The following is a 23,095-nucleotide window of genomic DNA, read 5'->3' on the forward strand; positions in this document are numbered from 1 at the left end:
GAATCCCTATGTTTTTCCCTCACTACAAGCAGTAACACATCTTTGCAATTTAATTCTTTTCGGCACACTCCACCTCTCAGGAATAGAATTACTGGGATAAGGGATATGAATCTATGGAAGGCTCTGGATCCCCGTACGACCTAGTCTGTTTTCTGTTGCTATGACAGAAAACTGATCAAAACCAATTTTGGGGAAGAAAGGGTTTATTTGGCTTAGAAATTACAGTCCTCCATTATCAAGGGAAGATAAGGCCCGGAGACAAACTGAAACAGAGACCACAGAGGAACATTGTTACTGGCCTGCTCCCAGGCCCATCCACCTAGGAAATAGTACATCCACAGTACATCTTACATCAATTAAGAACCAAGAAAATGCCCGCACAGATGTACCCACAGGCCAATATGATGGAGGCAGTTCCTCAGCTGAGACACCCTCTCCCCAGGTATGTCTGGGTTTGTGTCGAGCTGACAAAAATTAACTATGATGGGATGTCATTGTTTTCCAAAGGAACTTTACCTCTTATTTTCTTTCTCTCATCAGCAGTGAATTCTTATGGTTTGTCTTTGGTACTGGGGAAACACACCCCATAACTCTACATATGCATTTGAATTGTTTAGGTTCACAGTACAGCATCCTGTTTTATAGAAGAATGGACGTGTGTGTGTGTGTGTGTGTGTGTGTGTGTGTGCTTATACACACTCAGTTAAGCTTATAGTTAAGAGGACACAACCTGAAGACCTTGCCATCCTCATGTGCCCCTACTAGGGTGACAGTTACATCATCAAAGCACAGGGGCGGCCTTTTATCCTCAGAGCTTTAAGTGGTCCTGTTCAGCAACTGTGATGGTCGGCTTTGACAGTTGATGCACTGTCTACATCAGGCTGGCCTGTGGACACGTCTGTTGGGAATGAGATGGTTAACAAAGTGCCTGACACACAAGAGTGAAACTCTTGAGTTCAGTTCCCCAGCACCCACATAAAAGCTGGGCCCAGCACAGTGGCACATGTCTATAACCCTAACACTGGAGGTCAGGGAAGACAAGTATATACATGGAACTCTGGCTAGTCAAGCTGGCTGAGTTACTGAGCTCCAGGTTCACTGAACAATCCTGTCTCATAAAAATAAGGTGGAGAGTGATCTAGAAAGTCTCCCAACACTGACCTTGGACCTCCACATATGCACACAAGAGCAGTCACATGTCTACAACCCTCATGTACATGTGTACATATCCACAGGAACACACACACACACACACACAGAGAGAGAGAGAGAGAGAGAGAGAGAGAGAGAGAGAGACAGAGAATACACATATCTGTGGTCTTCATCTCTCTTACATAAAATGGTCTTTATCCTTTCATCTCACCTCCCTTTTTAGCTATTTTTCTCAAGGTCAAACTCACTCAAAGAGATGTCTAGATTCCTTCTCTACCATCTCACCCCATGGCACCATTGAAACTGACCTAATAAAGCATCCGTGACCTCCATATTGTCAAAGCTAAAAGGTGTCTCCTGCTCTTGTCTCCGCTCTTGTCCTTGCTGTTCCCTCCTCCCTTGACTCCTTGGGGAAGTTCGTGGGCTTTGTGAGCATTTATTGTCTGAATTTGGGAATCCGTTAGCTGTGTCTACAGAATAAACAAACGCTTTGGTCTTTAGATGTTCTCACCTCTAAAATCTGGTAAAATTTGAAACTAGGGAGTGGCAGGGCAGGAAGACAGTCAAGGGCTCAGGCTTTGGTGCCTCGTTATATAGGTTCCAAATCCAAGTTAGCTCCCTGGTCACTGAGCACACCGGCATCAACTCTGTGTGTCCAGGCTGCTTCACATGTAAACTGCAGAGTTTGTAAGTAAAGCACTCTAAGCAGTGTCTGGCCCACAGCAAACATCACACGTGTGTGTGTGTGTGTGTGTGTGTGGGTGTGTGTGTGTGTGTGTGTGTGTGTGTGTGTGATGCCCGCATCAGGGGACTTCTGTGAGTTCAATGACAGTATACACACTACATCTGGAAGTCATCACAACACAGTGCCAACTCCTGTTTATTCCTGGTTGTCTTCTCCCATCTCAGGCCATTTGTTTTTCCTGAGTCTAGGGGCTCTGGCTTTGGCAGTCCCTTCTTTTATGGATGATGTTGTTCAAACCTTTGGCTCTAGTAGACCCCTAAAGCTGGTGAGCCCCATATATCTAGGTACAGTCCAGACTTCTTGCCAGACTCTCAGTCTACCCAACTCCATCCAGCCCTTCACGTGGCTTCCTATTGGTTGCTCCAAGGAATCTTTTCCCTTCTATTGAATGTGCACATTCTCCTGCATCCATAATCTGATGAGGTTTGTCCATCCCTATCCACATTCTCCTGCATCCATCATCTGATAAGATATGACCATCCCTCCCCTCTCGTCAGAGTGCTGAAGGCATCCAAGACTGCACCCTTTCACAGACACACACACACACACACACACACACACACACACACACACACACACCAGGCCTTCCTCCACCACCACTCTACCTCAGTCCCCCAGGGTCTTCTGAATCTGGCACCTACAAATTCAGGCCATTTTTGCTTCCTTCTCAGCTCCTTTCTCTTCAATTTTTCTCTGGATGTGGCTTCCCAGTTAAGGTCCATCAGGGCAGGGAAGCCAGGATAGCAAGAATTGAAAGCAGCTGTCCGTGGACTGAAACCTGAAACTCTGAAGTAAAGGAACCCTTCCTCCCTTAAATTGCTTTCTTCCGCAGAGTGTTTTATCGCAGCCACAGGTGAGAAACTGTGACAACTGGTGTCCTTAGAAGAAGAGACTCATGGGAGTTGGGGGGCAGGCAAAACTAAGATGCACCATCATTGGACCCAGCAAGGTCATTCCAAGCCAGGAAGATACCAGAAACAGAAGGTGTCCCTTAACCTTGCCTTATAGTCTCGCACATGCAAGAAATTAAGTTTGTGGGTTCTTAAAGGTTTTGTTTAGGTTTTTAAAGATTTATGCTTTATCTACTTTTTAAAGATGCATTTATTTTATGTTTGTATTTCACCTGTCTGTATGTATGTGTACCACATGCATGCCAAATGCCCATGGAAGTCAGAAGAGGTCATCAGATCCCCTAGAACTGGAGTTACAGACAGCTGTGAGCCGCCATGCGGGTGCTGGGAAGTGAGCCTGGGTCCTCTCCAAGAATAGCCAATGCTCTTAACTGCTGAGCCATCTCTTCAGCCCTTAATCATTATTTTTCATTATGTATATGTGGTGGGGAGAAGAGATGTGGATTTGTGCACTTGAGTGCAGTGCTGATAGAGCCCAGAAGAGGTTGTCAATTCCCCTGCAACTAGAGTTACAGGTGGTTGTGAGCCACCAGATATGGATGCTGGGAACTGAATTCTGGTCCCCTGCTCTTAATCAGCAACTCATCTCTCCAGCTCTTAAATTTGTGCTTCTTAAGCTGTCCAGTCTCTGGTGCTTCATGACAGCGAAACCCAACCAGACTCCTGATTCTCACATACATGTCTATTGGCTTAAGAATTGTAAAATGCGACTTGCAACTCTTTGGAAGGTGGGGCTGGCATTCCCTCCATGGTGCACAAAGGCTGTTCCTGATGTGTGGCTCTCATCTCACTTTACAGATCTCTGCTCACATTTTAATCCAACAGACACCCTACACTTGAGGTTAAGTTAGATGGCCCCTCCTTCTCCTAGGGGCAAATGACCTTTCTGGTGCTTGCCTTTACCTCACCATTTTCTAAAAATGCTGCCATTCATTGTGTCTCTGTATCTCTCATGAGGAAAAGACCAGCTCCATCCTATGCCTTTTTATTCCAGGCACATTGTGACTTCATAAAAATTTCCGATTTATTTTCACTGAATGAATGAATAAATAAATGATAAACAGTGCTGTGTCATGGTTATGCATAACATTCTAAAAACAGTGCCTGGCATAAATAAGTACTATTGAGTGTTTGTTAAATAAATGAACGAAATACATGGAGCATGCTTCAAATCGTTCCTTCCCCATGGTGTAGCTGTCAAGCAGCGTGGAAGCCAAAGCAGGGACATATGGGGCAGGGAAAGCCCCGATTTGCCAAGATGTTTTATGCAAAGAAGTTCACATTCATATTTACTGTAGTGACTCCACAGACAGCTGTAGTCATAACTGAACCAGAATGGAAACTTCTCCTTCCTCCCCTGGCCATGGTGTTCACTGAGCTCACCGCTTCTGTCTGCCCAAATCAACACTCCCCTGCGGTCCACATACATGCCTACCCAGGCCAGTGGGATGATCTGTCAAGGTTTATTCCTTGGCTCTTTGATTGCATCTTCTTAATCGATGCTGGGACACTCAGTGCCCCAGGGCACGGGGGCCAGTGTGGTTCAGGAAACTGCTGCAGCTGTGAGATTCTGAAAACAGGCCAGAGAAAGCGCACACGGTTCCTGGGAAGACGGGGCTGGCCCATGAGTGTGGCACTGGGATGTGGTTCGCATCTACAGAACACTTGCACAGGATAGGACTGGCTGCTTGCGGCCATCAAAGGCGGTCTCCTTGCCTGGTCCTGGGCTGCATAAAGCAGAGAAGTGGTGGCACCTGCCCTGAAGTGCCCCTGGAGGAGGGAGGTCTGCCTCTGTGTTGCTAGTTTTACATATTAGAAACCTAGTCCTAGACCACTAAAAAAGAATTGGTCCTGACTTACAGTTCAAGGGGATCAGTCCATCTTAGTGGGGAAGGCATAGATAGCATCAGGCGGCAGAAGGCGGGGGAGGGGCGTGCACCTGATCAGATTGCATCAGCAGACAGGAATCAAAGAGTGAACATAAAGTGGGCCAGGGCTGTCAAGCCTCACAGCTGGTCCCCATGACCCACTTCCTCTTATGAACTCCACCTCCCAAAGGTTCCACAACCTCTCCTAACAAGGCCACCAAGCTTTCAAACATGGGAACCCCTAGGGGACATTTCCCATCCAAACAGCACCCTGAAACTACCAATCCTAAATTACTCACCTTACCTTGTCTTACCTTCCTCAGAAAAGCCCCAATCAAAGCACTGGCCTCAGCCTTGCCCTCACTCCAACCTTCTGCCAGCTGGACGCATGCTGTCCTTCTAGGCATGGCCCTGCATGGCCTGCTGTGCTTCTTGACTCTAGAACCTGTTACTGTCACAATTCTCTACTTTCCCCAGCAAAGTCACACCTCCTAAACCTCTCCAAACAGCGCCACCAGGTGAGGAGCAAGTGTGCCAAAAACTGGGGGACCATTCCCCATCGGAACACAGCAGCCTCTATGTTGTACTTAGTGCATCTGTTGACTTAGATCGCTCTTCTGACTTCTTTAAAGATACCCTCATTAAGCATTCCAATCGTTGGAAGGCTCATTCCCCAGTGCCACTTGCAGAGAAGGGAACAGATTACTTTCAGATGGAAATTCTTCTTCCTTCACCCACCAGGGATCTGTGCAAGCACATAGCTTCCCACTTATCTGTCTGGTGCCTGTTATTTCCAAGTAGCCTTCCACTTGTTCTGTGGGTTTCCAGAGGGCTTCCTGTCTTTGGGACAGAGTGCACTTGTCCTGATGCTCTCCTTCACTTGGTCATCACAGATGCCATTCATTGCTCACCATCTTTTCTGGGACGCTTTGGAACTATCTTTCACTATGACCAATGTCAGTTGCAAGGTCCTTCCCCACCCACCAAGTCATAATAATAAACTTTCTTTTTCTTCCAACCCATTTACAATTTCCTGGTTATACTTTAAAATGAAATATATGTCAATTATTTCCCCCTTAAGTGTAATCTGTCTTTGTTCTCTAGACTCAGTGACTCTATAAGCTGAACATGATACAAGTTAGTAATGGATATATAAAACAAAATTCTTTGACCTTCCATGATCTTGTTTAAAACATGGAACTTTAAAATATTCTCTGGGAGCTAGAGAGAATGCTCAGCAGTTTTAGCACCAGCTGCTCTAGCAGAAGACCTAGATTCAATTAGGAGCAACCACATGGTGGCTCACAACCATCTGTAACTCCAGTTCCAGGGGATACGGTGCCCTTTACCAGCCTCTGCATGCAATGTACATACACATTGCACATACATACATACAGGAAAATACTTAGTACACATAAAATAAACAAATGTACTCTGTTAAATTATACTGTGGGTAGACATGACTTGAAAGGTGTCAGCTATGGTAATGTATACAATTATGAGCAAATCCAACTTCAGGGTATGAAGGGTGAGACTCCAAAGGGTGAGATCAGAGTGTGTCTCCTAAGGGTTTAAGAGAAGGTGAGACTGTCCAGCAGGAAGCCTCTCACTCAATGGTGCTGATAATCTCATTAAAACTCCTAAGCCAAGGGACTGAAGAGATGGCTCAGTGGTTAAAAGCACTGGCTGCTCTTCTAGAGAACTCAGGTTCAGTTCCCAGCACCCACATGGCAGTTCACAACTGTCTGACACCTTCATACAGACATATACGCACATAAAATAAAAATAAATCAATTATTTCAGGAAACAAAAATCTCCTAAATCAAATGCAGGGAAGAGAAGGGATCAATCACACAGGACAAACACTCTTTCAGGGATACTTTATACTGTTTGTCTATCACAAAATTGATTGTTGTTTGTCATTAAAGAACAAACCAAAATGTTCATAACTTTTTTAAAAGTTAGCAATAACCAGATATTTCAGCAGAAACCCCTACATTGCCTAAATTGTTTTGATCCTCCGGAAATTTATTGCCAAATTTGTTAATTTTGCCCAACAGTTCTGCATCTGTTGGGCAACATCTGTGAGCTTTTGTCCTGCTTAATCAAGAAAAGATGCAGATGCAGACCAGGCTGGAGAAGCCAGACTGAAGAGCACTTGCTCATCTTACAGAAAATCTGGGTCCTCTTCTAAGCACGGACATGGCAGCTCACAACAGTCTGTGGTCCAGCTCCAGAGGGATCAAACACCCTCTACTGGCCTCTGCTACCTATAGTACACACACATAGTTACAGACAGACAAACAATAAAATGGAAAAAAAAATCTTGAAAAAATAAAGGTCCCAAGTGATAGGCTCCACATAGATGCTCTTGGTCCTGCTAAGACCTGTGAGGTTTTGCCAGGAGCTGGGGGGTTGGGTACTGAGAGCTCATTCTGCCTCTGCTTTGCTCCTGATTGTGAATGGTGTGGTCTATTTTTGTGTGATAAGACTCATGTTCCAGGATGACAGAAATCGCCCAGGGGCAAGCATCCCAAGTCACGAGTGAAGAGTTAAGAAATTGTTTTTAAAATCCCTGAACATGGGCCAAGAACTATTGGATAACTCACAGCCATCATCTCTTTCACAGTTTGGCCAAGGGCCTGAGTGACATCAGCAGAAGCCTGAGCCACGTCCAAGGATGTGAGCTAAGCCTTCCCTGTTTTCTCAGACGAAAGCTGCTGAATCTCAATGAGATACAAAGAGACAGGCTGCATCCTTGCCATGTACCTGTGGTCACACAGTAGGACAATTTGATTCTCTGGAGCTCACCATGGATTCCTCATCTTCCCCTTTCTGTACTGTTGATATTCTAGGAGACACTTTTTTTTAATATATTTTAGTTACAGCAGGAAATAAGTGTGACAGCGCCTTTTTAATGAGCCTGAGTTTGTCCTACTTACGTAAAAAGAAGAAAATAAATAATACTTTCCACTTCCTACGAGCTTGGCCTTATTCGGGTCAAAAGGATCAGTTTTCCAGTGGGGAGATGAAGTAACTTGACGGAATTGTCAGAGGTCAGGGTTAAAACCCTGCTTGGTCTCACTCTAAAGTTCTTGATTTTTCCATTCTTGGGGATAGCGCTCCCAAACTTGATCTCCAAAAAATACCCAACATGCACCCCTCTCTGCTTTTTACCCAGGTCAAAGCCAAAGGAAAAAAAAACATCAGTGGGTTGTTTGCTTTTTAAAAAAAAAGTCTTAAAATCATTTCCACCCATCAACCCATGAATTTAACTCTTCCAAGCCCCTATTGGGTATAAGCTAAGTTTCTTGGCCAAGTCTTTGCTCACTTTTGCATCCCATGTCTAGGGAACTCCTTAATAGATTGGTGTGCAGTTTCTTTTCACCTGATGTCTCCCTGTTGTGACCGGACTATGGGACATATCAAATCTGCATATTGCCTTTATCTGAGAAGTATGGACTTTTGATATAACAGACACTGAGAGAGTAAAACTAGGCTCCCCAGAGATATAAAAGGCTGGCCATCTTAACACACTGTTGGAGACTTTGACTTCAATAAGCAGTCTGAGCTAAGCACACACAGCATAAAACAAGCACAGGCTTTCTACCCTGAAGGTAAACCAGACAGAAACTGTAGACACATGAGACAGAAAAGGAATTTTGAAACCCAGGGATCCTCCCTAGCAAGTTACTGCAGGATTTTTAAATGTAAATAATCTTTTAACTTCAAAAGAAGCACAAAGACATTGAAGATAGTGACAATTCTCTCTCTTTTACAATCCAGGTCCCAGTATAAAGAGCATCGGGTTCTCAGAACTTGGACTCACGCCTAGCCCACAGCAGACATTTGGTAAATATTTGCTGGGAGGGGGGAATGAATGAATAATTGTCATAGTCAATTTCCTGTTGCAGTGACACACTACCATGGGATGGGCAAGCATTCAGGAGAAGCAGTTTGTGTTAGCTCCTGATTCTAGATTATAGACTTCACATTGGCAGTCTCAGGGTAGCATGGGGTACCACACATCTTTTATAGCAGTACCCTTAGGATGCCCCATTAACTCCAGGTGCATTACATTATGGTGGCAAATACTGGAAAGAAAACTTTTAAAGGAGGAAAAATTCATTTCTGTTCATGATTTTAGAGGTTTTTGTGTATGGTTGAGTAGCTTCTGCACTTCTGGATTCATGCACAATGGGTCAGAATGATATTGCAGGGAGCATGTGGGAAGCAACATGGCTCATCTCATGGCAGACAGGTAGCATAGACCAGGAAGGGGTGACAAGACATGCCTTTCAACGGCACCTCCATAACCTGCTTCCTCTAACTAGACCCCACTTCCTAGACGAACTTATCATCTAGTCCCCCGTGATTCAATCCCCCCGCCATAGTGTCACATCTGAGGACTGAACCTTCAACACATGTGTTGTTGGGGCAGATGTCACTCTATGTTTAAACCCTAACATCTGTGACCTGAGTCATCCACTCAGGGGGGCAGGATCTCTCTTAAATGTCCCACGCCCTCCTGTCTTTAATATCCCTAAAGGCCTGCGATTTAGAGGAGACAAACTATATTCAAACCATAGCAATAATCAAAGACAAATCCCTTTCTTTTGCTATTGCTGCTTCATTTTTTTGATTTGTTCATTCAGTAAACATGTAGTCTATCCAGTTGGCAGGTACATAAAACATGCTAGAAATACAGTCTTAAAACACACATTCTTCCTGGCATTCATTCAATAAACATGTAGTCTATCTAGTTGGCAGGCACATAAAACATGCTAGAAATACAGCCCTAAAACATCCATTCTTCCTGGCTCTGTGTGACTTGATATAGCTTTTTTCTGCCTACTCACGTTTTCATCCTAGAGCCATACCTCTGGTGTTTTCTCCCAGTTAAAATGAGAGAAATAACAGCTTATATGACTACCCTGTGGAGCTATTCTGAAAATGAGGTAAAGTGATGTGATTTGTAAGCTGTTGATGTTTCACCAATGAAGTATATATGCTATGTTACTGCATGTTTAGTTTTAATTTTGGACACATCTAACAGAAGAATATAGGTCCAATGGAAAACTTTAAATTAGGAAATAGTTACATAATTGTCCCAGAAGCTAGATGAGTTGGTGTCCTAAGAAGTTTTGACTAGTAAGGCCAAAGGTCACCTGAAGAGAGTCTCAGCTGAGGGATTGCATGGATCAGATTGGCCAGGGTTGTGACTGTGGGGCATCTTCTCCATTGTTATCTGATGTAGGAGAGTGCAGTCCACTGTGGGCGGCACCATCCCTGGGCAAGCAGGCCTGAGCTGTAAAGAAAGGTAGCTGAGCATAAGCCTTCCTGTGAACCAGCAGTGTTTTCCTGTGGTTTCTGCTTCAAGTTCCTACTTTCAGTGAAGGACTGAGGCCTGGAAGGGCAGTCCAAATAAACCCTCTCCTTCCCTGGGATGTCTTCTGTCAGTGGTTTATTACGACAACGCCAAGGAAACTAGAAACAGCTGTCCTGAGGGTAGGAGGGCCACTCTCTTCATTGCAGGGGACAGGTAGCAGGAGGTGGGAACCAGCTCCTCCTTCATTGGTTACAACAGACGACCTGGTTTCATGTATCCTGGCCATCACAATTCTGACAAAACCCAGCATGGGTGGCTGCTGCTTCTAGAAACTGAGCCCTCAGAATGTCAACTTTCTTTTGGTCAACAGAGCCACTGAACTGGCCACTCGTTCTTCCTCTACACCCATTTCGGAACTGCCAAGTTAGTATATTTATCCATTCCAAACTCCCTACCAGGGTTGACCTGGACCCGCCTAGTCAGTGTCTTCTTCAGGTATTCTACAGTATGGCCATCAACCTCCTTCGGAGGGTCCACAACACACTGATGTCTCTGACCTCCTCGTTAGGGCTTTCAGTTCAGGGCTCTCCCTTCACATTCTCTGAGGCTATCCACATGTCAAAATCCCCAACAAAGATAGTAGAGCTTTTGTTCAAGTAAACTCAGGAATGCTGCAAGATAAACTGAGGACAACCAGCCTGCATAGGAAGGCTGGGTGAGACTGGCTTTACCCTCGTATTCCACGCTACATCGGCAAGTGCCATTATCCTTTTGGATGGCAATGTTTCTGATGGATCTCTGGAAGAATTTACCAGTGTTTCTTGCAAAGTTGATGGTGTTTTCACGGGGGCTGGGTGTCAGATCTTGGGGAAGTTCCAAGTTGAGGTTGCCCTGTGGTGTGCAGCCTGTGTGGCCCTTCTTCACAGTCTGGGCACAAAATGGCCTCATCACTCATGGCTGTTTCTAGCACTATCTGCAAAGTCTTCAGAAGCGCTGACCTCCCAGGAGAAAGAGTGGGTGGCAGTGGGCAGGCCCACTCTCTCCTTCTGCAGGGCTTTGGGATGGCCACCGGAATCTCCTACTCTCGGAACTCTTTGCAGGGCTCCTGCGTGGTCTCTTAGGTCTCCCCGTTTGTGGTTTCTGAGTGAGAATCCTGCTCGACTTTTTTTTCCACTAGAACCAAGATGAAAGACTCTGAGAGGCTGCGGTGGTCAAAACATCAACAACAGAAATTTGTTTGTAATATGCTTGCTTCTTGCCACCATGGAAGTTAGTGCATTCCGCGCAGGTATTGGGCATCACGTTCTTTTGGTGCAGTGGCTTCACCATGGTAACAGTGCTGTCAGGGACCAAGGAGTCCTGAAAGAGACAACAGATAATGCTAATCCAAAAGCTTCTGTAGGCTTTGGGCTCTTCTGAATTCCACAGGCCTGAGAGCAGAAATGGGTGCTCAACGCCAGGAATTCCTGAAGACCCTACCAGACCCTACTGGATCCCTTCTCCAGTATAACCAGGTTGTGGCCCCAACCTCTCATCTCATACCCTAAGCAAGCATAGATCTGTACAAGCGATAACTCACTCAAAAATGTTCATTTTTTTGGTCTGTGTTGATAATCGTGTTGATAAAACATCACAAGAATGTAAAAAAAAAAAAATTGAGTTCATTTTTTAAATAATAACCTGAAAGTAAAAACAACTGAAATGCCTTTGTCAAGTGGGGACAAGCCAAACAATGGGTAGAACACACATCTTTTCAAGGACTGGGTGCATTTTATAAATCACAGAGAAAACGTGACATACCTAACAACAGTCATTTGCAAGTTGTGGCTTAAAAAGCCAACTTTAATAACTGATAAAAAGACCTAACTGTGAGAAAAAACATCAGCGTGCCCAGTGGGAAGGCGACTGGGCCATGTGGACACGCCTACACTCTCTGGTGCTAGCACCGCTGGAAAGTGAGATCACTGGCTCCAGCCTGCTCACTCTTGGTGGCTTTAGGACTAGACTGGCATCCTGACTGGAGTGTGCCCTTCACATTTCCAGGAAGATGGTTGTTTCCCAGACCTCCAGTGAGGAATCAGCGACACAGTGCTTCAGACTCATAACATCGCTGGCCAGTTGGTCCCGGTATTTAGGCACAAAGTAATGTCTACCCTATTTTAATTATTAACATGTCCCTGCAAGACATCCCCTTCCAAAGGAATACACAGTAGCCAGATGCACTGAGCTTAACCTTCAGTCCTAACTGTACATAAAAGATAACCATCACTACAGTGAAACAGTAACTCCAGCTTCCTGTTATTGGATAGTATTGGGTAGCTGTTGTAAAGCCCATATTGGGTTTCAGCTTGTTTAGCTACCAAGCTACAGGTCCTTGTAAAAGAGCTCAAAGTGCAAGAATGTGAACTCTGGTCTGCAGCCTTCTAGTTCTTTAGATCTCCATAAATCAACTCTTAGAATTAAAAAAATAATAATAAGAATTTCAAGGCAGGTCCTCAAAGGGCCCCAGGTTTGTAAATGAAAACCAAAAGTTCTCATCTCTGTTGAAGAGACAGCCTATTAAGATGACGGTACTGTTGTGTGTTGTTGACAGTGAGTCATGATGCTGGCCCAGGGAGCGACACCACAGCCTACAGTGCCACTGTGCTCTCTGCAGCTCCTCACAGCCCTTGTGAAGGGCAGGAATGCTTGCTTCTGTGGTGGCCATTCTTCAACCACAGGCTCTTTTGCATTGTCAACTCCCAAAATTTCCTTCAAACCCTTCTTTTTCTAGAAGTGACAGTAAGAACCCCAAACCTGAGTTTCCAGACATGACAGAAAATATGTGAAGGTTCTCAAGATGCAAGTAGGAAACCAAAACTGAACACCCCTAAAAGATAGAAAGGATGGGACAGAAGGGGATAGACAACTTCAGCTGTGCAGAAGGGACCTGCCACCCAAAACAGAGGCAGCCCCAACGGGTGACCCATCCAGTGGGTGGAGCGGTGGTGCACAAGGGCTTTGAACAGGAGATAGGGTGCTTTTTGGAGAAGAAAGGGGCCTTGTTGCTCTGCCTGGGTAGAGAACAGAAAGGCAGGGTAGAGCACAGAAAGGCAGCCATCTCAAACCTCTCTCTCAGCAGTCTGTACACACAGTGTTAATGTATACCTTTAACACAGAAAACTCAACACAAGGGCCAAAATCCCAAGTGATGTAAGAAAATGAGTGATGGAGTCTCCCAGAAATAGCACAAAAGGTAAAGAATGGAATGTAAGAATGAAAAGTAGACAATCAGGGGACTAGAGAGATGGCCTAGTGGTTAAGAACATGTATGGCTCTTGAATAGAACCAGAGGTCCAAGTGCCTATGTCAGTAGCCACATCACCTGGAGCTCCAGCTGCAAGGAATCCAACCTCATCTTCTGACTCCCATGGGCACCTTACACACACACACACACACACACACACACACACACACACACACTCACACACACACAAAGGCATGCACACACATGCACATGCACACATATATGCACGTATACATGCATACATGCACAAAAATACACTTTAAAAAATAAAATCATTTTCTGAGTGTTCACAGTACGGATGAGAGTCAGGACAGATGCCAGAAGACACCTTTGAACAGTTCCAGTATAAATGGTACAATTCCTTTCTGCATGCTGTGAAGAAGCAACTGTTCTAGAATCTTCTACCTGATCCAATTATCCAACCATGAGGGGAAATTTCAGATATTTTAGAACATTTAAGAGATGAAAAAATCCCCCAGCCTATCAACTAGAAGAGATGGTCTAGTAAGAAGAAAACTCCATCAGCAGGCACTACCAAGACCAAAGGCAGAAATTGATAAGCAAAGAAATTGACAAGAATTCTAGTGGGCCTGACAATGAAAGCATATAATCATGTATCACTCAGTAACAGGGGCACATTCTGAGGGTTATATTGTCAGCACTGGTGACTGTCATAGTTTGCTGTCTGATGCTTATGATAAAACATTGACCAAAAGCAATTTATCAGGAGCAGGGTTTATTTCTTACAGATTACAGTCCATCATCAAGGAACACAAAGACAGGGACTCAAGACAGAAACCCAGAAACAGTAATTCAAGTAGAGATCACAAAGGAACATTGTTTCCTGGCTTGTTCTTCATGGTTTATTCAGCCTACTTTCTTATATAACCCAGGTATGGTGGTTTGAAAGAAGAAGGCCCCCATAGGGAGTGGCACTATTAGGAGGTATAACTTTGTTGGAGTAGGTGTGGCCTTGCTGGAGGAAGTGTGTCACTGTGGAGGTGGGCTTTGAGGTCTCCTATGCTCAAGCTACTCCCAGCACACAGTTCACTTCCTGTTGCCTGCTGATCAAGATGTAGAACTCTCGGCTCCTTCTCCAGCACCATATCTGCCTGCATGCCACCATGATGACAATGGACTAAACATCTGAAACTGTAAACCATCGCCAATTAAATGTTTTCCTTTACAAGAGTTGCCATGGTCATGCTGTCTCTTCACAGTAATAGAAACCCAATCTAAGACACCAGGACCACCTGCCTAGGGGTGACACCTCCTACAGTGGGCTGAGCCTCATTAATCAAGAAACTGTCCCATAGACACACCCATAGACCAATCTAATGGAGGCAGTTCCTCAGCTGAGGTGCTCTCTTCCCTAGGGGACTCTAGTTTGTGTCAGGCTGATAAAATCTAGCAAGCACATTCACACACCACAGCATTGACAGCATAGCTGTTATTCACCATGCTGCTTGGAGTGTGTAGAGTTGCTCCTAGGACTACAATAAATGGAACAACATGACTTTAAGTCAAGTACAAGAGAAAAGGATACACATGGAGACGAGATAATCAGAAGCATGAGGTGGCTGCCTGCATTACAGGTGTGTTTCACAGCAGTGCCTGTTCAAAGAGCAATAAAAGTACAGCATGATAAGTACATAACCCAGTGACACAGTCATTTACTGTCATTGCCAGGCATTGTATCACACACACACACACACACACACACACACACACACACACACACACACAAACACATGCCGTTTCTGTATAGTGGGCCACATGACAGGCTTGTTTGCACCAGCATCAGTGCCAGCACATCAGAACTGCACTGCATCTGGATGTTACCACGGTTACAACATCCCTGATCACTGGGAACTTTTCAGCTCCATTATACTCTATTAGACTCACACCGTCTGTGTAGCCTGTCACTGACTGGAATGTCATTATGAGGAAAAAGCATGGAACTGTGTGAGAGGAAAAGCCTGAAACTAAATTTGGTGCCTTTACCTTAAAGGTAAAGTCTTAAAACTGCTAGTAAAGAAATGATGAGGGTTGGGTGTTGGTGCCACATGCCTTTAATCTGAGTACTCGAGAGGCAGAGGCAGGCAGATGTTTGTGAGTTCGAGGCCAGCCTGGTCTACAGAGCTAGTTCCAGGACAGGCCCAAATCAATACAGAGAAACCCTGTCTTGAAAAACAAACAAACAAACAAAAAGTGATGAGGGCAAGCATCTGTCCTGTCGCCTCTGGGATGTTAGTCATGGTTTTGAAGGCTTGTGTCCAAAATCTGGCAGACATGGTGCTTTGTGTCTTTGATGAGAGGACTTAGTAGTAAAGGCAAGCAGTGCAGGGGGAGCCAACTGCTTACTTGATGACTAAAAAGTCAAAGGGATAAAGGAAGAGGATGGTGTCCCATGGTTCTCTTCAAGGGCACGCACCCAGTGGCCCCCAGGCATCCCATTAGGCACCACGTCCCATCAGTACCACCATGTTAGACTAAGACTTTACCACATGTACCGTGAGGGATACTATTTAAATCATGGCAGTTGTCAACTATGGTCACAGGGCATCTCTGCTTACACTCTGGAAGGATGGCATGACTTGAGAAGTTACCCTTGTAGTCTCTGATGGGCACGGTTTTCTCTGCCATTTAATGGCTTGGGGGAGATGCTCTGCCTGATGTATGGTCCTTTGGAAGAAGTCAGATATACAATACGTCCTCCTTTAACCTCCTGATGCCAAGTCTCCACTATGGAGTCTGTACATACTGCAGAGGTGAGGAGTGGTCTCCTCTTCCACAAGACAAATTGGCCTCTGTGTCAACAGAGCCTCAGGCAGAGGGTATCCTCACTGGGAACCGTCTGGGGTCCTCTAAGCTCTCCTCCAGGCCTATCTGCCCCCTAGAAGTCATCACACATTCAAATTTGTTTAAGTTGTAGTAAGAATACATGGAACAAAATTTTTAACCACTTTCAAGTGTGTAGCTCGGTACATTCATGTTGTGGGCAATGGTCACCACTGTGTATCTATTATGGCACTTTCTTCTGTCCAGGCTGAACTTCTCTTCTTTTAGGGGGCTGGATGCCATGCCTGAATGGCCAAGGACCGAGATTGGTAGAGGGTTCAGGATTGAAACTCTGAACAGACCACCATGAGAAATTAAGAAGAAGCTGCTGCACCATACATTACAGAGAGTAATGGGCTTATATACTCAAACCATGGGATGAGCTAAGCATAGGAGGAAGTCATGCACCACCCACACCTGGGGTCAAGACACACCTGCACTGCACACCAGAAAGTTTTGAAAACAATCTTCTTTGCTCAACCTTGGTTGCATGGAAGTTCTACATATGGGTGGGGAGGAAGAGAACTGTAAGGGGCAAGTACTTAAATTTCCCAACAGCTGGAGAGATGAGCAAGAACTCTAGTTGAGTTCAAATCTCCATCATCTTCATGAAAAGCCATGCATGCCAGAGAACACATAACACCAGCACTGAGGGCACAAAGGGGCAGGGAATTGCTAGGGCTGGTCGGCTACCACCTAACTACAGATTTAGGAACATTCCCTTATTTTAAAGAAATGAGGACGATAGAGAAGGACACTTGTCAAGCCTCCTCCAGCCTAGTACACTGATGTGTAAATCCTGACACATACATATACCACACACACACACACACACACACACACACCTTGATAGGAGATGTCATTCTGTAAATATGTTTCTCTTATTGGTTAATGAATAAAGCACTGTTGGCAAATAGGAAGGCAAGATAGGTGGGACTAGGAGACAAGGAGGATTCTGGGAGATATAGTGGGAGAGTCAGGATGTAGGGACTTGAGAGGAAGAAGTCCGGACCCTCTCTCCAGTAAGATAAGATCATGTGAAAACATTTAGATTGATAGAAATTGGTTAATATTTAAGACAGAGCTGGCTAATAAGAAACACTAGCAACAGGCCAACAGCTTTATATCTAATACAGCATCTCTGTGTGTTATTTGGGGCTGACACGACAGTGGGACCAGGCTGGCGGGAAAAGTGCTTGTCGTAACACACCCCACTCCCATTTTTTTGCCAGATCCTGGTAATCTCTCTTTTTCTGTGATGAATCTAAGTACCCCATATAAAGCAAATGAGTCACACACTATTTATTCTTGCATACATTATTTATTATTTTGTACACACAGTAATGTTCCAAAAAGCAGATTACCAATCAATGTGCAGGGTTCCATGGTCTTGGTGGTGTTGAGTTAAACTGAATAGGATTTTCGAATCCTTAGCAAAGTCTGCATGTGAACTGCAACCAAACTCGGTACACAAACTTAAAAGCTCACTCAGGAATTTGAAACCAACCTGAGTGTCAGGTAATCGACGAAGCTGTGTGGTCAGCTAGCCTTTGCATCTTGCTTCCTGATGGGGTATGTCCTTCCATATATATGTTTCTCTTATTGGTTGATGAATAAAACAGTGTTTGGCAATAGAGGCAGGAAGATAGGCTGGTCTAAAAGATGAGGAGAAATCTGGGAAAGGTAGGCAGAGAGAGTCCTTCCAGCCCCACTCACTACTTTCCAGTCATGTCCTCACCTGAAGCCATGCCCAAAGGGGTATGACCACTAACACAAATTCACTGGCAAGGCAAGATGCTACCACCGCTTCCAAATTCTCTACATGCTACTTCTCCTTTTCTGTCCACACTGTTATTCAATCACATATGGGCCTGGGTCACCCTGACCCCTTCTGGGTCTGAGAACTGACTCTCTAACCCTCCTTGCTCAGTTAATCATCTCAAAAGGTTTTCTTTGAATGTACCTGCTACCTCTGATGTGGGCTCCAAGGCAAGAAAGTGACACCAGCTGTACAACAGTGAGGCTGCTGTAAGCCATGTCTTGACACACTCAGAGCTGAATAAGACATCCCACCAGGAAGATTCACGGAGGTCTTCTCCAAAAATGGAAATGGGTTATGAGCTAATTCCATATATTTTGTAAAAAGAAAATGCATATATATATATATATATAGGATACAAAAAGTCTCTTGCCCTAGCCTGGGCAACATCTGCAAAGTCTTATCAACAGCCATTAAGCAAGAGAAAAAGGTAAGTGGTTTTGAGGAGAGACAGGAGGATGAGAGGCAAAGCAGATCAAGAAAGGCTCCTAAGGGCCCCACATCAGGGCCACCTCTGGGAAGCCTTTGAAGGACCCAACGTGGTCCTTGTCTTCACTGTGGATATACCAGTTAAAGTCAATTGGATTAAAGCTGCCTTAATTGGTATCTTAGTCCAGGTTACTATTGCTATGATGAAACACCATGACCAAAAGCAACTTGGGGAGCAAAGGATTTATTTGGCTTAGTCTTCCATATGGCTGTTCATCACTGAGGGAAGTCAGGACACTCAAGCAGGGCAGGAATCTGGAGTCAGGAGCTGGTACAGAGGCCATGGGGCAGTGCTGCTCACTGACTTGCTCCTCATGGCTTTCTCAGCCTGCTTTCTTATAGAACCCAGGACGACCAGTCCACAATGGGCTAGACTATCCTTCATGAATTAGGAAAATGCCCAACGGGCTTGCCTACAGGAATTTTCTCAATGGAGGTTCCCTCCTTTCTGATGACTCTAGCCTGTGTCTAGCTGACATAAAACTAGCCAGCACAGGGTTGTATTTTTAAGTTTGGTCAAAGGTTTCTGCACAAATACTGGACTGCAGCCTAGCGTGATATGGAACCTACCTTGTAACAAATCACAGAGCCCTGGCCTGTCACCAACCTCCAATAAGAAGTTCAAATAAGACAGACACAGATGGGACCAGTCAGACGGTCTCAACCTCAATCCAATTTCTTCAACTTATTTCCTTCTCTCTGGTTATAAATATAACCTGCTCTCTTAGTCAGCAGTCTGGAGCATCTTTGGTGGCCAGTCTAGAGCCACAAGTGACACCAATCATTCATATTCTCCCTCTGAATCCCCTTGAGTTTATTTTTATTTGTTGTGTATAAGTGTTTGCCTGCATGTATGTATGTGCATCATGTACTTGCAGTGTCAACAGAGGCCAGAAGAGGGTGCCAGATCCCCTGGAGCTGGGATTACAGATGGTTTTGAGCATCCATGTGGGTGCTGGGGATGAAACCTTGGCTTTCTGCAAGAGCAGCCAGTGCTCTTAGTCATGGAGCCATCTGTCCAGAACCCTGTAATTTCTTTTTTGACACCCCCCAGGTGGGTGGCATCTGTTTCAGAACAGAAAACAGACAGAATTAGAAAAAAGACCACAGTCGGAGCTCAATTTCCCTTCAGTGGGCAATTTAAGGCAGTTAGCATTCTCTTGCCGAGCCTCAGATGTCTGCATAGAAAAATCAAATCCGTAATTGTTACAAAATCTTACCTTTTTTGTTACTGATACGATTGACACAGCCCTTTCATGTAGACATTATCCAATTTAAATACAGTAACACAGAGCCAAGTGTTTGGGGAAGAATGAAATGCTGAACACATGTGGGAAATTCTCTCCCTTCTTGAAACAGTGCCCTGGGTGGTCTGGCTCTCTTATTCTTAAGAGAGTTGCAGTTTTGAACTACAGCTCCTTATCTTGCATAGAAAGATGTTCGGTTATTCATGTCAGACTCTGAGGTAATGAAAGGGCTGCTTCAAAGGGTCCACTGACCCAGTGGAGAGAGTTGAGCAGAAATGGAAAGCCAAGTATCATTTCCTCCCGGCATACCTACTCCATATGGCCCCAAGCAAGAATTTCAGACCCATCCGTGGAGAGAAAGAGACAGGAACAAGGTCGCTTTTCTTGCTGTTTGACAGCAATTGTCTAAGAGGCACATGCAAACAGCCTTCCCCTCTAAAAATAAACCCAGAGAGGAATGGTTTCATCGCTGTGGGCCAGGATTGGTCAATTGTGAGGCAATGTCTTTTTATCCAAAAAGAAGGTCCCAGCAACAAAAGACAATTATAAGTGGACATTAAACATGGGGAGTTCCTGTGCTACTCACCCAACTTTCAAGTACAAGTGTGGGGGCGACTATCGGATGTAATAAAATCATTGATCCACCCACAGCTGGCCAGGCGACAGGGATGTTCCAGATCCAGGACCCTCCAGATCTAGAAAAGGTGTAAAGTCAACAGCAAACACAACTGAAAAAAAACCAAGGCCACCCACACCACACCTCCACTTTCACCACTGCCTATCGGGTACACTCGACTCTCTCTTTGTGTGTGCACCCAGTTTCCTTGCTTGCCCTGTTGAGACGAACAAGTCCAAAATCCAGACACAGCTGTGAGCTACGTATAGCCCATTCCATCAAAGAGCACTCAAACACCATCTTGTGAGTAAAATGATGTCAACTATAAGTATTCTAGAAGCCAGAGGGGATCCACAGGCATAATCCACAGTGTCCACAGAGAAAGCATCATCTCCTGTGTATTTTCAGTCTGCCCCACAGTTGCTCAACCCACTGTTGCACCCTCAGCTTGTTCAAGCACCCAGTTCCCAACCTCCCTGTCCCTATACCCCACCCTGTCCAATTTTCATTACAGAGCTGGGACTGGACAACAGTCAAAAGTTTCTTCATTTTTGGAGGAGCAATTGAGGCATACTGGGCTTGGCTGTGACAGAATAGGCTGCTGTGTGGAGGGTAGGATGGTCACAAGACATGGGGAAAGGACCGAAGGAACTTTGAGTTTCTTTAGTTCTGCCTGGGGAATCCAGCCCCAACCCAGCTCCTCTAATCCATCAACCCAGGAGCTGGGGCAACATCAAAGCTAGAGTTCTTGCTCAACATTCTGGGTAAGACCGTAACAGCACAAATGAAAGCCTTAAAAAGAATTAGGGGGGTATTGAGGTCTGGAGAGATGTCTCAGCAATGAAAAGAACTTGCTGCTCTTCCAAAGGGCCTTGATTTAATTCCCAGCACTCACATGGTGGCTCACAATCATCTGTAACTCCAATCCCAGGGACCCAGCACCCTCTTCTGATGTCCTTAGACACCAGAAATAAATGCAGGCAAAACACCTATACACATAATTTTTTAAATTTGACTTTTTTTTAAAAGTTCTCTTACCACCTCCCTGCCCCCACCATGGCCCCTGATGGTGCCACTAAAATCTGCTTTTGCCTCATCAAGAACATGGTGAAGATGGACAGCTTCTGCCAAGCGTGGGTTTGTGCCATGCCCAGGCCACAGCCACGCCCTCCTCAGCATCATAAGACCTGGATGGAGTAGAGCCCAGCATTTCTGAAATCTTTATTTCATCCCTGATTGGAGTAAAACTGAAAATTCAGGGAAAAATTTGAACCTTTTTGTTTTATTTTGTTTTTAACTAAATCTGCCGCATGGACAGATGTGGGGGTTGGAGAATATGCCTCCAATGAGCATTTGCTCTGCCCAGTAACCTTTGGTGCAATGCCCTACCATTAGTCATCGCTTGCTGGGAAGGAGTTTAGAATTCCAGAAAGTATTACCGAACTGGCTACGTGGTTCTAAATCACAGGGGGAAGGGTGGGGAGGCAGCTGGCTCCCCACTCAAAGGTCACAGAATATTATTTCTACTTTAGTATCCAGAGTCCAAGTGGAAATAAAGGAGAAGGTTAAGATCCAAGTTTGTTTTCACAAAAGAAACCGAGGACAGTGAGGCAAACCTCACTGGCTGCCGTGCCACGAGCACTACCGAACACAAGACACAAGCAACAACAAAAGTGGCCATGTGTCACACAGAGGCGGGGGATGTCCAGATCAGTGGGCGGAAATCACTACCTCGTGGACTCTGGGAACAGAGTAGATATAGGAGTTAAAGGAAGATCCGCAGACAGTAACCCCATTGTGTAAGCACTAGACCCTCGGACAGCTCCAGTCTGGCGAGTCACTCTAGGGGACCTGGACATAATGACCAATAGGCATTATACTAGCACAGTATCACATAAAGTACATAGATACTAAAGTGGAAAGGCCTGTGTCATAGCTACCTTCCGTGGTCAACAGGACACACTTGAAAAGAGGGAGCCTTAGCTGAAGAACTGGCTTCTCACATAGGCCTATGGTCATGTCTGCTGGGAATTTTCTCAGTAATTGCTAACTGATTCTGGAAAGTCCACAAGACATTGGATTAAAAATAAGATGCATGGGAAGTAGCTAACAGGATGTGTATACATTCAAAGAGGACTGTGGAGTCTAGCTTTCTATATGATTCCTCCTCTTCTTTGGTGAACATAAAATGTACTGAAACAGAAAGAGGTGAGTGCCTTAGGAAGGACCTAATGACCTCCCTGGAGGAGCTTAGGTGACAGGAAGGGTCTGGTAAGTCACTGAAGTGACTGCAGGTGAAGACGAGAAAGACAAGTAGACACACTCTAGGCAGAAAAAGGGTATGGTGGTGGGAAAGGGTCCTTGGGTTTGGAAAGAGACTCAAATTGAAGTGGGTTGGACCAACATGATGAATCTAAGCATAAAACTGCCTGAATTTATCGGCACTATTAGCAGGGAGGGTTCTCTAGCATTCCCAGCATACATGTAACCTGGAAAGATCTTGGTCATGCCAGGAGCAGAAGAATTCTGTGTACCTGTGCCAGGGAGTGCTGCTCTGCCCTTGCACGCTAGCCACTCTCAACAGCCACCTCCTACTTGACAAGTGGAAAAGTAGGATCAAACACATCCATGCACTGGAGGTCCTTGAGAGACCAGGGTTTGGGATTGGATGACTCAGCTTGCCACCAAGCCTGATGACCTGAATTTGATCCCCAGAAACCACATGGTGGAGAGAGAGAAATGATGCTGCAAGTTATCCTCTGACCTCCACACATGCATCATTATATGTGGAT

This window comes from Phodopus roborovskii, unplaced genomic scaffold (assembly GCF_943737965.1).
Source record: "Phodopus roborovskii unplaced genomic scaffold, PHOROB, whole genome shotgun sequence".
NCBI classification, from domain to species: domain Eukaryota; kingdom Metazoa; phylum Chordata; class Mammalia; order Rodentia; family Cricetidae; genus Phodopus; species Phodopus roborovskii.